Raw genomic sequence first — 15,660 nt, 5'->3', positions numbered from 1 at the left:
TGAATGCAGTGGATTCGATGCATCATGGCGCAATGGATCCCAATTGAATGCAGTGAAATCGATGCAGCGTGATTGAATGCAGTGTATTCCATGCAGCCTGGTAAAATGCATCCCGATTGAATGCAGTGGATTCCATGAAGCATGATTGAATGCAGTGGATTCCATGCAGCCTGGTAAAATTCATCCCGATTGAATGCAGGGGATTTTATGCAGCATGATAGAATGCAGTGGATTCCGGCAGCATGAATGAATGCAGTGAATTTTTTGCAGCATGGCCCAAAGCATCCCGATTTAATGGAGTGGATTTTAGGCAGCATATCCCTAAACATCCCGATTGAATGCAGTGGATACCATGCAGCATGATTAAATGCAGTGGATTTTATGCACCATGGCCAAAAGCATCCCGATTGAATGCAGTGGATTATATGCAGCGTCATTAAATGCAGTGGATTCCATGCATTGGGATTGAATGCAGTGTAATCCATGCAGCCTGGTAAAATGCATCCCGATTGAATGCAGTGGATTCCATGCAGCATGATTGAATGCAGTGGATTCCATGCACCATGAAGAAATGGAACCCTATTGAATGCAGGGGATTTTTTGCAGCATGATTGAATGCAGTGGATTCCTGCAGCATGATTGAATGCAGTGGATTTTTTGCAGCTTGGCCCAAAGCATCCCGATTTAATGCAGTGGATTTTCTGCAGCATGTCCCAAAACATCCCGATTGAATGCAGTCGATACCGTGCAGCATGATTGAATGCAGTGGATTTTATGCAGCATGGCCAAAAGCATCCCTATTCAATGCAGAGGATTCCATGCAGCGTCATTGAATGCAGTGGATTCCATGCATTGTGCTTGAATGCAGTGTAATCCATGCAGCCTTGTAAAATGCATACCGATTGAATGCAGTGGATTCCATGCAGCATGATTGAATGCAGTGGATTCCATGCAGCCTGGTAAAATGCATCCCTATTGAATGCATTGTATTCCATGTAGCATGATTGAATTCAGTGTATTCCAGGCAGCATGAAGAAATGGAACCCTATTGAATGCAGGGAATTTAATGCAGCATGATTGAATGCAGTGGATACCTGCAGCATGATTGAATGCAGTGGATTCCATGCAGCCTGGTAAAATGCATCCCTATTGAATGCATTGGATTCCATGCAGCGTGATTGAATTCAGTGTATTCCAGGCAGCATGAAATAATGGAAGCCTATTGAATGAAGTGTATTTTATGCAGCATGATTGAGTGCACTGGATTCCTGCAGCATGAATGAATGCAGTGAATTTTTTGCAGCGTGGCCCAAAGCATCCCCATTGAATGCAGTGGATTCCATGCAGCGTCATTGAATGCAGACGACTCCATGCATTGTGGCACAATGGATCCCGATTGTATTCAGTGCGGTTGACGCAGTGAGGCCCAATGCATCCCGATTGAGTGCAGTGGATTATATGCAGCATGGCCAAAAGCATCCCGATTGAAGGCAGTGGATTCCATGCAGCATGATTGAATGCAGTGGAGTATTTGCAGCATGTCCCAAAGCATCCCGATTGAATGCAGTGGATTTCATGCAGCGTCATTGAATGCAGAACATTCCATTCATTGTGGGGCAATGGATCTCGTTTGTATGCAGTGGAGACCATGCAGCGAGGCCCAATGCATCCCGATTGAATGCAGTGGATTTTATGCAGCATGGCCAAAAACATGGCGATTGGATGCAGTGGATTCCTTGCTGCATGATTGAATGCAGTGTACTTTATGCAGCATGGCCAAAAGCATCCCGATAGAATGCAGTGGATTCCATGCAGCGTCATTGAATGCAGTGGATTCCATGCATTGTGCTTGAATGCAGTGTAATCCAGGCAGCCTGGTAAAATGCATCCCGATTGAATGCAGTGGATTCCATGGATTGTGATTGAATGCAGTGGATTCCATGCATCCTGGTAAAATGCATCCCGATTGAATGCAGTGGATTTTATGCAGCATGATTGAATGCAGTGGATTCCAGGCAGCCTGGTAAAATGCATCCCAATTAAATGCTGTGGATTCCATGCAGCATGATTGAATGAAGTCGATTCCATGCAGCATGAAGAAATGGAACCCTATTGAATGCAGGGGATTTTATGCAGCATGATTGAATGCAGTGGATTCCTGCAGCATGAATGAATGCAGTGGATTTTATGCAGCATGGCCACAAGCATCCCGATGGAATGCCATGTATTCCATGCAGCGCGGTGAAATGCATCCTGATTGAACGCAGTTTATACAATGCATCGTGGCTAAATGGATCCCCATTCAATGCAGTGGATTCTATGCAGCGTGGCCCAATTGATCTCAACTGAATGCAGTGGATTCCATGCATCATGGCGCAATGGATCCCAATAGAATGCAGTGAAATCGATGCAGCGTGATTGAATGCAGTGTATTCCATGCAGCCTGGTAAAATGCATCCCGATTGAATGCAGTGGATTCCATGCAGCTTGATAGAATGCAGTGGATTCAATGCAGCCTGGTAAAATGCATCCCGATTGAATGCAGTGGATTCCATGCAGTGTGATTGAATGCAGTGTGATCCATGCAGCATGCAGAAATGGAACCCTATTGAATGCAGTGGATTTTATGCAGCATGATTGAATGCAGTGGATTCCTGCAGCATGATTGAATGCAGTGGATTTTTTGCACCATGGCCCAAAGCATCCCGATTAAATGCAGTGGATTTTAGGCAGCATGTCCCAAAACATCCCGATTGAATGCAGTGGATACCATGCAGCATGATTGAATGCAGTGGATTTTATGCAGCATGGCCCAAATGCATCCCGATAGAATGCAGAGGATTCCATGCAGCGTCATTGAATGCAGTGGATTCCATGCATTGTGCTTGAATGCAGTGTAATCCATGCAGCCTGGTAAAATGCATCCCGATTGAATGCAGTGGATTCCATGCAGCCTGATTGAATGTAGTGGATTCAATGCAGCCTGGTAAAATTCATCCCGATTGAATGCAGTGGATTCCATGCAGTGTGATTGAATGCAGTGTGATCCATGCAGCATGCAGAAATGGAACCCTATTGAATGCAGTGGATTTTATGCAGCATGGCCCAAAGCATCCTGATTAAATGCAGTGGATTTTAGGCAGAATGTCGTAAAACATCCCGATTGAATGCAGTGGATACCATGCAGCATGATTGAATGCAGTGGATTTAATGCACCATGGCCCAAAGCATCCAGATTGAATGCAGTGGATTCCATGCAGCGTCATTGAATGCAGTGGATTCCATGCATTGTGATTGAATGCAGTGTAAAACATGCAGCCTGGTAAAATGCATCCCAATTGAATGCTGTAGATTCCATGCAGCATGATTGAATGCAGTTGATTCCATGCAGCATGAAGTAATGGAACCCTATTGAATGCAGTGGATTTTATGCAGCATGATTGAATGCAGTGGATTTTTGCAGCATGATTGAATGCAGTGGATTTTTTGAAGCTTGGTCCAAAGCATCGTGATTTAATGCAGTGAATGTTCTGCAGCATGTCCCAATACATCCCGATAGAATGCATTGGATTCCATGCAGCATGATTGAATGCCGTGGATTTTATGCAGCATGGCCAAAAGCATCCCGATTGAATGCAGTGGATTTCATGCAGCATCATTGAATGCAGTGAATTCCATGCATTTTGATTGAATGCAGTGTAATCCATACAGCCTGGTAAAATGCATCCCGATTGACTGCAGTGGATTCCATGCAGCATGACTGAATGCAGTGGATTCCATGCAGCCTGGTAAAATGCATCCCTATTGAATGCATTGGATTCCATGCAGCGTGATTGAATTCAGTGTATTCCAGGCAGAATGAAGTAATGGAACCCTATTGAATGCAGGGAATTTAATGCAGCATGATTGAATGCACTGGATTCCTGCAGCATGAATGAATGCAGTGGATATTTTGCAGCATGGCCCCAAGCATCCCGATTGAATGCAGTGGATTCCATGCAGCGTCATTGAATGCAGAAGACTCCATGCATTGTGGCACAATGGATCCCGATTGTATTCAGTGCGGTTGACGCAGTGAGGCCCAATGCATCCCGATTGAATGCAGTGGATTATATGCAGCATGGCCAAAAGCATCCCGATTGAAGGCAGTGGATTCCATGCAGCATGATTGAATACAGTGGAGTATTTGCAGCATGTCCCAAAGCATCCTGATTGAATGCAGTGGATTTCATGCAGCGTCATTGAATGCAGAACATTCCATTCATTGTGGGGCAATGGATCTCGTTTGTATGCAGTGGAGACCATGCAGCGAGGCCCAATGCATCCCGATTGAATGCAGTGGATTTTATGCAGCATGGCCAAAACCATGGCGATTGGATGCAGTGGATTCCTTGCTGCATGATTGAATGCAGTGTACTTTATGCAGCATGGCCAAAAGCATCCCGATAGAATGCAGTGGATTCCATGCATTGTGATGGAATGCAGTGTAATCCAGGCAGCCTGGTAAAATGCATCCCGATTGAATGCAGTGGATTCCATGTATTGTGATTGAATGCAGTGGATTCCATGCATCCTGGTAAAATGCATCCCGACTGAATGCAGTGGATTTTATTCAGCATGATTGAATGCAGTGGATTCCATGCAGCCTGGTAAAATGCATCCCAATTAAATGCTGTGGATTCCATGCAGCATGATTGAATGAAGTCGATTCCATGCAGCATGAAGAAATGGAACCCTATTGAATGCAGGGGATTTTATGCAGCATGATTGAATGCAGTGGATTCCTGCAGCATGAATGAATGCAGTGGATTTTTTGCAGCATGGCCACAAGCATTCCGATTGAATGCCATGTATTCCATGCAGCGCGGTGAAATGCATCCAGATTGAACGCAGTGTATACAATGCAGCGTGGCTAAATGGATCCCCATTCAATGCAGTGGATTCTATGCACCGTGGCCCAATTGATCTCAACTGAATGCAGTGGATTCCATGCATCATGGCGCAATGGATCCCAATAGAATGCAGTGAAATCGATGCAGCGTGATTGAATGCAGTGGATTCCATGCAGCCTGGTAAAATGCATCCCGATTGAATGCAGTGGATTCCATGCAGCTTGATAGAATGCAGTGGATTCAATGCAGCCTGGTAAAATGCATCCCGATTGAATGCAGTGGATTCCATGCAGTGTGATTGAATGCAGTGTGATCCATGCAGCATGCAGAAATGGAACCCTATTGAATGCAGTGGATTTTATGCAGCATGATTGAATGCAGTGGATTCCTGCAGCATGATTGAATGCAGTGGATTTTTTGCACCATGGCCCAAAGCATCCCGATTAAATGCAGTGGATTTTAGGCAGCATGTCCCAAAACATCCCGATTGAATGCAGTGGATACCATGCAGCATGATTGAATGCAGTGGATTTTATGCAGCATGGCCCAAATGCATCCCGATAGAATGCAGAGGATTCCATGCAGCGTCATTGAATGCAGTGGATTCCATGCATTGTGCTTGAATGCAGTGTAATCCATGCAGCCTGGTAAAATGCATCCCGATTGAATGCAGTGGATTCCATGCAGCTTGATTGAATGTAGTGGATTCAATGCAGCCTGGTAAAATTCATCCCGATTGAATGCAGTGGATTCCATGCAGTGTGATTGAATGCAGTGTGATCCATGCAGCATGCAGAAATGGAACCCTATTGAATGCAGTGGATTTTATGCAGCATGGCCCAAAGCATCCTGATTAAATGCAGTGGATTTTAGGCAGAATGTCGTAAAACATCCCGATTGAATGCAGTGGATACCATGCAGCATGATTGAATGCAGTGGATTTAATGCACCATGGCCCAAAGCATCCAGATTGAATGCAGTGGATTCCATGCAGCGTCTTTGAATGCAGTGGATTCCATGCATTGTGATTGAATGCAGTGTAAAACATGCAGCCTGGTAAAATGCATCCCGATTGAATGCTGTAGATTCCATGCAGCATGATTGAATGCAGTTGATTCCATGCAGCATGAAGTAATGGAACCCTATTGAATGCAGTGGATTTTATGCAGCATGATTGAATGCAGTGGATTTTTGCAGCATGATTGAATGCAGTGGATTTTTTGAAGCTTGGTCCAAAGCATCGTGATTTAATGCAGTGAATTTTCTGCAGCATGTCCCAATACATCCCGATAGAATGCATTGGATTCCATGCAGCATGATTGAATGCCGTGGATTTTATGCAGCATGGCCAAAAGCATCCCGATTGAATGCAGTGGATTTCATGCAGCATCATTGAATGCAGTGAATTCCATGCATTTTGATTGAATGCAGTGTAATCCATACAGCCTGGTAAAATGCATCCCGATTGACTGCAGTGGATTCCATGCAGCATGACTGAATGCAGTGGATTCCATGCAGCCTGGTAAAATGCATCCCTATTGAATGCATTGGATTCCATGCAGCGTGATTGAATTCAGTGTATTCCAGGCAGAATGAAGTAATGGAACCCTATTGAATGCAGGGAATTTAATGCAGCATGATTGAATGCACTGGATTCCTGCAGCATGAATGAATGCAGTGGATATTTTGCAGCATGGCCCCATGCATCCCGATTGAATGCAGTGGATTCCATGCAGCGTCATTGAATGCAGAAGACTCCATGCATTGTGGCACAATGGATCCCGATTGTATTCAGTGCGGTTGACGCAGTGAGGCCCAATGCATCCCGATTGAATGCAGTGGATTATATGCAGCATGGCCAAAAGCATCCCGATTGAAGGCAGTGGATTCCATGCAGCATGATTGAATACAGTGGAGTATTTGCAGCATGTCCCAAAGCATCCTGATTGAATGCAGTGGATTTCATGCAGCGTCATTGAATGCAGAACATTCCATTCATTGTGGGGCAATGGATCTCGTTTGTATGCAGTGGAGACCATGCAGCGAGGCCAAATGCATCCCGATTGAATGCAGTGAATTTTATGCAGCATGGCCAAAAATATGGCGATTGGATGCAGTGGATTCCTTGCTGCATGATTGAATGCAGTGTACTTTATGCAGCATGGCCAAAAGCATCCGGATAGAATGCAGTGGATTCCATTTATTGTGATGGAATGCAGTGTAATCCAGGCAGCCTGGTAAAATGCATCCCGATTGAATGCAGTGGATTCCATGTATTGTGATTGAATGCAGTGGATTCCATGCATCCTGGTAAAATGCATCCCGACTGAATGCAGTGGATTTTATTCAGCATGATTGAATGCATTGGATTCCGTGCAGCCTGGTAAAATGCATCCCAATTAAATGCTGTGGATTCCATGCAGCATGATTGAATGAAGTCGATTCCATGCAGCATGAAGAAATGGAACCCTATTGAATGCAGGGGATTTTATGCAGCATGATTGAATGCAGTGGATTCCTGCAGCATGAATGAATGCAGTGGATTTTTTGCAGCATGGCCACAAGCATTCCGATTGAATGCCATGTATTCCATGCAGCGCGGTGAAATGCATCCAGATTGAACGCAGTGTATACAATGCAGCGTGGCTAAATGGATCCCCATTCAATGCAGTGGATTCTATGCACCGTGGCCCAATTGATCTCAACTGAATGCAGTGGATTCCATGCATCATGCCGCAATGGATCCCAATAGAATGCAGTGAAATCGATGCAGCGTGATTGAATGCAGTGGATTCCATGCAGCCTGGTAAAATGCATCCCGATTGAATGCAGTGGATTCCATGCAGCTTGATAGAATGCAGTGGATTCAATGCAGCCTGGTAAAATGCATCCCGATTGAAGGCAGTGGATTCCATGCAGCATGATTGAATGCAGTGGATTTTTTGCAGCATGGCCCAAAGCATCCCGATTAAATGCAGTGGATTTTAGGCAGCATGTCCCAAAACATCCCGATTGAATGCAGTGGATTTCATGCAGCATCATTGAATGCAGTGAATTCCATGCATTTTGATTGAATGCAGTGTAATCCATACAGTCTGGTTAAATGCATCCCGATTGACTGCAGTGGATTCCATGCAGCATGGCTGAATGCAGTGGATTCCATGCAGCCTGGTAAAATGCATCCCTATTGAATGCATTGGATTCCATGCAGCGTGATTGAATTCAGTGTATTCCAGGCAGAATGAAGTAATGGAACCCTATTGAATGAAGTGTATTTTATGCAGCATGATTGAATGCACTGGATTCCTGCAGCATGAATGAATGCAGTGGATATTTTGCAGCATGGCCCCAAGCATCCCGATTGAATGCAGTGGATTCCATGCAGCGTCATGCAATGCAGAAGACTCCATGCATTGTCGCACAATGGATCCCGATTGTATTCAGTGCGGTTGGCGCAGTGAGGCCCAATGCATCCCGATTGAATGCAGTGGATTATATGCAGCATGGCCAACATCCCGATTGAAGGCAGTGGATTCCATGCAGCATGATTGAATACAGTGGATTATTTGCAGCATGGCCCAAAGCATCCCGATTGAATGCAGTGGATTTCATGCAGCGTCATTTAATGCAGAACATTCCATACATTGTGGTGCAATGGATCTCGTTTGTATGCAGTGGAGACCACGCAGCGAGGCCCAATGCATCCCGATTGAATGCAGTGGATTTTATGCAGCATGGCCCAAAATATCCCGATTGGATGCAGTGGATTCCTTGCTGCATGATTGAATGCAGTGTATTTTATGCAGCATGGCCCAAAACATCCCGATTGAATGCAGTGGATTATATGCAGCGTCATTGAATTTGTGGATTCCATGCAGCCTGATAAAATTCATTCCAATTGAATGCAGTGGATTCCATGCAGTGTGATTTAATGCAGTGTGATCCATGCTGCATGAAGAAATTGAACCCTATTTAATGCAGTGGATTTTATGCAGCATGATTGAATGCAGTGAATTCCTTCAGCATGATTGAATGCAGTGGATTTTTGCAGCATGGCCTAAAGCATCCCGATTTAATGCAGTGGATTTTATGCAGCATGGCCAAAAGCATCCCGATTGAATGCAGTGGATACCATGCAGCATGATTGAATGCAGTGCATATTATGCACCATGGCCAAAAGCATCCCGATGGAATGCAGTGGATTCCATGCAGCGTCATTGAATGCAGTGGATTCCATGCTTGTGATTGAATGCAGTGTAATTTATGCAGCCTGGTAAAATGCATCCCGATTGAATGCAGTGGATTCCATGCAGCATAATTGAATGAGGTGGATTCCAGGCAGCATGAAGAAATGGAACCTTATTGAATGCAGGGTATTTTATGCAGCATGATTCAATGCAGTGGATTCCTGCAGTATGATTGAATGCAGCGGATTTTTTGCACCTTGGCCCAAAGCATCCCGATTTAATGCAGTGGATTTTCTGCAGCATGTCCCAAAACATCCCGATTGAATGCAGTCGATACCGTGCAGCATGATTGAATTCAGTGGATTTTATGCAGCATGGCCAAAAGCATCCCGATTCAATGCAGAGGATTCCATGCAGCGTCATTGAATGCAGTGGATTCCATGCACTGTGATTGAATGCAGTGTAATCCATGCAGCCTGGTAAAATTCATCCCGATTGAATGCAGTGTATTCCATGCAGCGTCATTTAATGCAGTGGATTCCATGCATTGTGATTGAATGCAGTGTAATCCAGGCAGCATGGAAAAATGCATCCCGATTTAATGCAGTCGATTCGATGTATTGTGATTGAATGCAGTTTAATCCATGCAGCGTGGTAAAATGCATCCCGATTGAATGCAGTGGATTTTATGCAGCATGATTGAATGCAGTGGATTCCATGCATCCTGGTAAAATGCATCCCACTTAAATGCTGCGGATTCCATGCAGCATGATTGAATGAAGTGGATTCCATGCAGCATGAAGAAATGGAACCCTATTGAATGCAGGGGATTTTATGCAGCATGATTGAATGCAGTGGATTCCTTCAGCATGATTGAATGAAGTGGATTTTTTGGAGCATGGCCACAAACATCCCGATTGAATGCCCTGGATTCCATGCAGCGTGGTGAAATGCATCCTAATTGAACGCAGTGTATACAATGCAGCGTGGCTAAATGGATCCCCATTCAATGCAGTGGATTCTATGCAGCGTGGCCCAATTGATCTCAACTGAATGCAGTGGATTCCATGCATCATGGCGCAATGGATCCCAATTGAATGCAGTGAAATCGATGCAGCGTGATTGAATTCAGTGTATTCCATGCAGCCTGGTAAAATGCAACTGGATTGAATGCAGTGGATTCCATGAAGCATGATTGAATGCAGTGGATTCCATGCAGCCTGGTAAAATTCATCCCGATTGAATGCAGGGGATTTTATGCAGCATGATAGAATGCAGTGGATTCCTGCAGCATGATTGAATGCAGTGGATTTTTTGCAGCTTGGCCCAAAGCATCCCGATTTAATGCAGTGGATATTCTGCAGCATGTCCCAAAACATCCCGATTGAATGCAGTCGATACCGTGCAGCATGATTGAATGCAGTGGATTTTTGGCAGCATGGCCAAAAGCATCCCGATAGAATGCAGTGGATTCCATGCAGCGTCATTGAATGCAGTGGATTCCATGCATTGTGCTTGAATGCAGTGTAATCTATGCAGCCTGGTAAAATGCATCCCGATTGAATGCAGTGGATTCCATGCAGCATGATTGAATGCAGTGGATTCCATGCAGCCTGGTAAAATGCATCCCTATTGAATGCATTGGATTCCATGCAGCGTGAGTGAATTCAGTGTATTCCAGGCAGCATGAAGTAATGGAATTCTATTGAATGAATTGTCTTTTATGCAGCATGATTGAATGCCGTGGATTCCTGCAGCATGATTGAATGCAGTGGATGATTTGCAGCATGGCCCAAAGCATCCCGATTGAATGCAGTGGATTTTAGGCAGCATGTCCCAAAACATCCCGAGTGAAGACAGGGGATACCATGCAGCATGATTGAATGCAGTGGATTTTATGCACAATGGCCAAAAGCATACCGATTGAAGGCAGTGTATTCCATGCAACGTCATTGACACAGTGGATACCATGCGTTGTGATTGAATGGAGTGTATTCCATGCAGCCTGGTAAAATGCATCGCGATTGAATGCAGTGGATTCCATGCAGCATGATTGAATGCAGTGGATTCCATGCAGCATGAAGAAATTGAACCCTGTGGAATTCAGTGGATTTTATGCAGCATGATTGAATGCAGTGGATTCCTGCAGCATGATTGAATGCAGTGGATATTTTGAAGCTTGTCCAAAAGCATCCCGATTTACTGCAGTGGATTTTTTGCAGCATGTCCGAAAACATCCCGATTGAATGCAGTGGATATCGTGCAGCATGATTGAATGCAGTGGGTTTTATGCAGCATGGCCAAATGCATCCCGATAGAATGCAGTGGATTCCATGCGGCATGTGTGAATGCAGTGGATTCCATGCAGCCTGGTAAAATGCATCCCAATTGAATGCAGTGGATTCCATGCAGCGTGATTTAATGCAGTGTATTCCAGGCAGCATGAAGAAATGGAACCCTATTGAATGCAGGGAATTTAATGCAGCATGATTGAATGCAGTGGATTCCATGCAGCATGACTGAATGCAGTGGTTTCCATGCAGCCTGGTAAAATGCATCCCTATTGAATGCATTGGATTCCATGCATCGTGTTTGAATTCAGTGTATTCCAGGCAGCATGAAATAATGGAAGCCTATTGAATGAAGTGTATTTTATGCAGCATGATTGAACGCACTGTATTGCTGCAGCATGAATGAATGCAGTGAATTTGTTGCAGCGTGGCCCAAAGCATCCCCATTGAATGCAGTGGATTCCATGCAGCGTCATTGAATGCAGACGACTCCATGCATTGTGGCACAATGGATCCCGATTGTATTCAGTGCGGTTGACGCAGTGAGGCCCAATGCATCCCGATTGAATGCAGTGGATTATATGCAGCATGGCCAAAAGCATCCCGATTGAAGGCAGTGGATTCCATGCAGCATGATTGAATACAGTGGATTATTTGCAGCATGTCCCAAAGCATCCTGATTGAATGCAGTGGATTTCATGCAGCGTCATTGAATGCAGAACATTCCATTCATTGTGGGGCAATGGATCTCGTTTGTATGCAGTGGAGACCATGCAGCGAGGCCCAATGCATCCCGATTGAATGCAGTGGATTTTATGCAGCATGGCCAAAACCATGGCGATTGGATGCAGTGGATTCCTTGCTGCATGATTGAATGCAGTGTACTTTATGCAGCATGGCCAAAAGCATCCCGATAGAATGCAGTGGATTCCATGCAGCGTCATTGAATGCAGTGGATTCCATGCATTGTGATGGAATGCAGTGTAATCCAGGCAGCCTGGTAAAATGCATCCCGATTGAATGCAGTGGATTCCATGTATTGTGATTGAATGCAGTGGATTCCATGCATCCTGGTAAAATGCATCCCGATTGAATGCAGTGGATTTTATTCAGCATGATTGAATGCAGTGGATTCCATGCAGCCTGGTAAAATGCATCCCAATTAAATGCTGTGGATTCCATGCAGCATGATTGAATGAAGTCGATTCCATGCAGCATGAAGAAATGGAACCCTATTGAATGCAGGGGATTTTATGCAGCATGATTGAATGCAGTGGATTCCTGCAGCATGAATGAATGCAGTGGATTTTATGCAGCATGGCCACAAGCATCCCGATTGAATGCCATGTATTCCATGCAGCGTGGTGAAATGCATCCTGATTGAACGCAGTGTATACAATGCATCGTGGCTAAATGGATCCCCATTCAATGCAGTGGATTCTATGCAGCGTTGCCCAATTGATCTCAACTGAATGCAGTGGATTCCATGCATCATGGCGCAATGGATCCCAACAGAATGCAGTGAAATCGATGCAGCGTGATTGAATGCAGTGTATTCCATGCAGCCTGGTAAAATGTATCCAGATTGATTGCAGTGGATTCCATGCAGCTTGATAGAATGCAGTGGATTCAATGAAGCCTGGTAAAATTCATCCCGATTGAAGGCAGTGGATACCATGCAACATGATTGAATGCAGTGGATTTTTTGCAGCATGGCCCAAAGCATCCCGATTAAATGCAGTGGATTTTAGGCAGCATGTCCCAAAACATCCCGATTGAATGCAGTGGATACCATGCAGCATGATTGAATGCAGTGGATTTTATGCAGCATGGCCCAAATGCATCCCGATAGAATGCAGAGGATTCCATGCAGCGTCATTGAATGCAGTGGATTCCATGCATTGTGCTTGAATGCAGTGTAATCCATGCAGCCTGGTAAAATGCATCCCGATTGAATGCAGTGGATTCCATGCAGCTTGATTGAATGTAGTGGATTCAATGCAGCCTGGTAAAATTAATCCCGATTGAATGCAGTGGATTCCATGCAGTGTGATTGAATGCAGTGTGATCCATGCAGCATGCAGAAATGGAACCCTATTGAATGCAGTGGATTTTATGCAGCATGGCCCAAAGCATCCTGATTAAATGCAGTGGATTTTAGGCAGAATGTCCCAAAACATCCCGATTGAATGCAGTGGATACCATGCAGCATGATTGAATGCAGTGGATTTAATGCACCATGGCCCAAAGCATCCAGATTGAATGCAGTGGATTCCATGCAGCGTCATTGAATGCAGTGGATTCCATGCATTGTGATTGAATGCAGTGTAAAACATGCAGCCTGGTAAAATGCATCCCGATTGAATGCTGTAGATTCCATGCAGCATGATTGAATGCAGTTGATTCCATGCAGCATGAAGTAATGGAACCCTATTGAATGAAGTGGATTTTATGCAGCATGATTGAATGCAGTGGATTTTTGCAGCATGATTGAATGCAGTGGATTTTTTGAAGCTTGGTCCAAAGCATCATGATTTAATGCAGTGAATTTTCTGCAGCATGTCCCAATACATCCCGATAGAATGCATTAGATTCCATGCAGCATGATTGAATGCCGTGGAGTTTATGCAGCATGGCCAAAAGCATCCCGATTGAATGCAGTGGATTTCATGCAGCATCATTGAATGCAGTGAATTCCATGCATTTTGATTGAATGCAGTGTAATCCATACAGCCTGGTAAAATGCATCCCGATTGACTGCAGTGGATTCCATGCAGCATGACTGAATGCAGTGGATTCCATGCAGCCTGGTAAAATGCATCCCTATTGAATGCATTGGATTCCATGCAGCGTGATTGAATTCAGTGTATTCCAGGCAGAATGAAGTAATGGAACCCTATTGAATGCAGGGAATTTAATGCAGCATGATTGAATGCACTGGATTCCTGCAGCATGAATGAATGCAGTGGATATTTTGCAGCATGGCCCCAAGCATCCCGATTGAATGCAGTGGATTCCATGCAGCGTCATGCAATGCAGAAGACTCCATGCATTGTGGCACAATGGATCCCGATTGTATTCAGAGCGGTTGACGCAGTGAGGCCCAATGCATCCCGATTGAATGCAGTGGATTATATGCAGCATGGCCAAAAGCATCCCGATTGAAGGCAGTGGATTCCATGCAGCATGATTGAATACAGTGGAGTATTTGCAGCATGTCCCAAAGCATCCTGATTGAATGCAGTGGATTTCATGCAGCGTCATTGAATGCAGAACATTCCATTCATTGTGGGGCAATGGATCTCGTTTGTATGCAGTGGAGACCATGCAGCGAGGCCCAATGCATCCCGATTGAATGCAGTGGATTTTATGCAGCATGGCCAAAACCATGGCGATTGGATGCAGTGGATTCCTTGCTGCATGATTGAATGCAGTGTACTTTATGCAGCATGGCCAAAAGCATCCCGATAGAATGCAGTGGATTCCATGCAGCGTCATTGAATGCAGTGGATTCCATGCATTGTGATGGAATGCAGTGTAATCCAGGCAGCCTGGTAAAATGCATCCCGATTGAATGCAGTGGATTCCATGTATTGTGATTGAATGCAGTGGATTCCATGCATCCTGGTAAAATGCATCCCGATTGAATGCAGTGGATTTTATTCAGCATGATTGAATGCAGTGGATTCCATGCAGCCTGGTAAAATGCATCCCAATTAAATGCTGTGGATTCCATGCAGCATGATTGAATGAAGTCGATTCCATGCAGCATGAAGAAATGGAACCCTATTGAATGCAGGGGATTTTATGCAGCATGATTGAATGCAGTGGATTCCTGCAGCATGAATGAATGCAGTGGATTTTATGCAGCATGGCCACAAGCATCCCGATTGAATGCCATGTATTCCATGCAGCGTGGTGAAATGCATCCTGATTGAACGCAGTGTATACAATGCATCGTGGCTAAATGGATCCCCATTCAATGCAGTGGATTCTATGCAGCGTTGCCCAATTGATTTCAACTGAATGCAGTGGATTCCATGCATCATGGCGCAATGGATCCCAATAGAATGCAGTGAAATCGATGCAGCGTGATTGAATGCAGTGCATTCCATGCAGCCTGGTAAAATGCATCCAGATTGAATGCAGTGGATTCCATGCAGCTTGATAGAATGCAGTGGATTCAATGCAGCCTGGTAAAATTCATCCCGATTGAAGGCAGTGGATTCCATGCAACATGATTGAATGCAGTGGATTTTTTGCAGCATGGCCCAAAGCACCCCGATTAAA

This window comes from Sus scrofa, chromosome 14 (genome assembly GCF_054392235.1).
Source record: "Sus scrofa isolate SSC_HxYL_T2T_F1_AM1 chromosome 14, Sscrofa_HxYL_maternal_Yorkshire_Landrace_v2.0, whole genome shotgun sequence".
NCBI lineage: Eukaryota > Metazoa > Chordata > Mammalia > Artiodactyla > Suidae > Sus > Sus scrofa.
Note: the sequence above shows the minus strand (reverse complement) of the source record.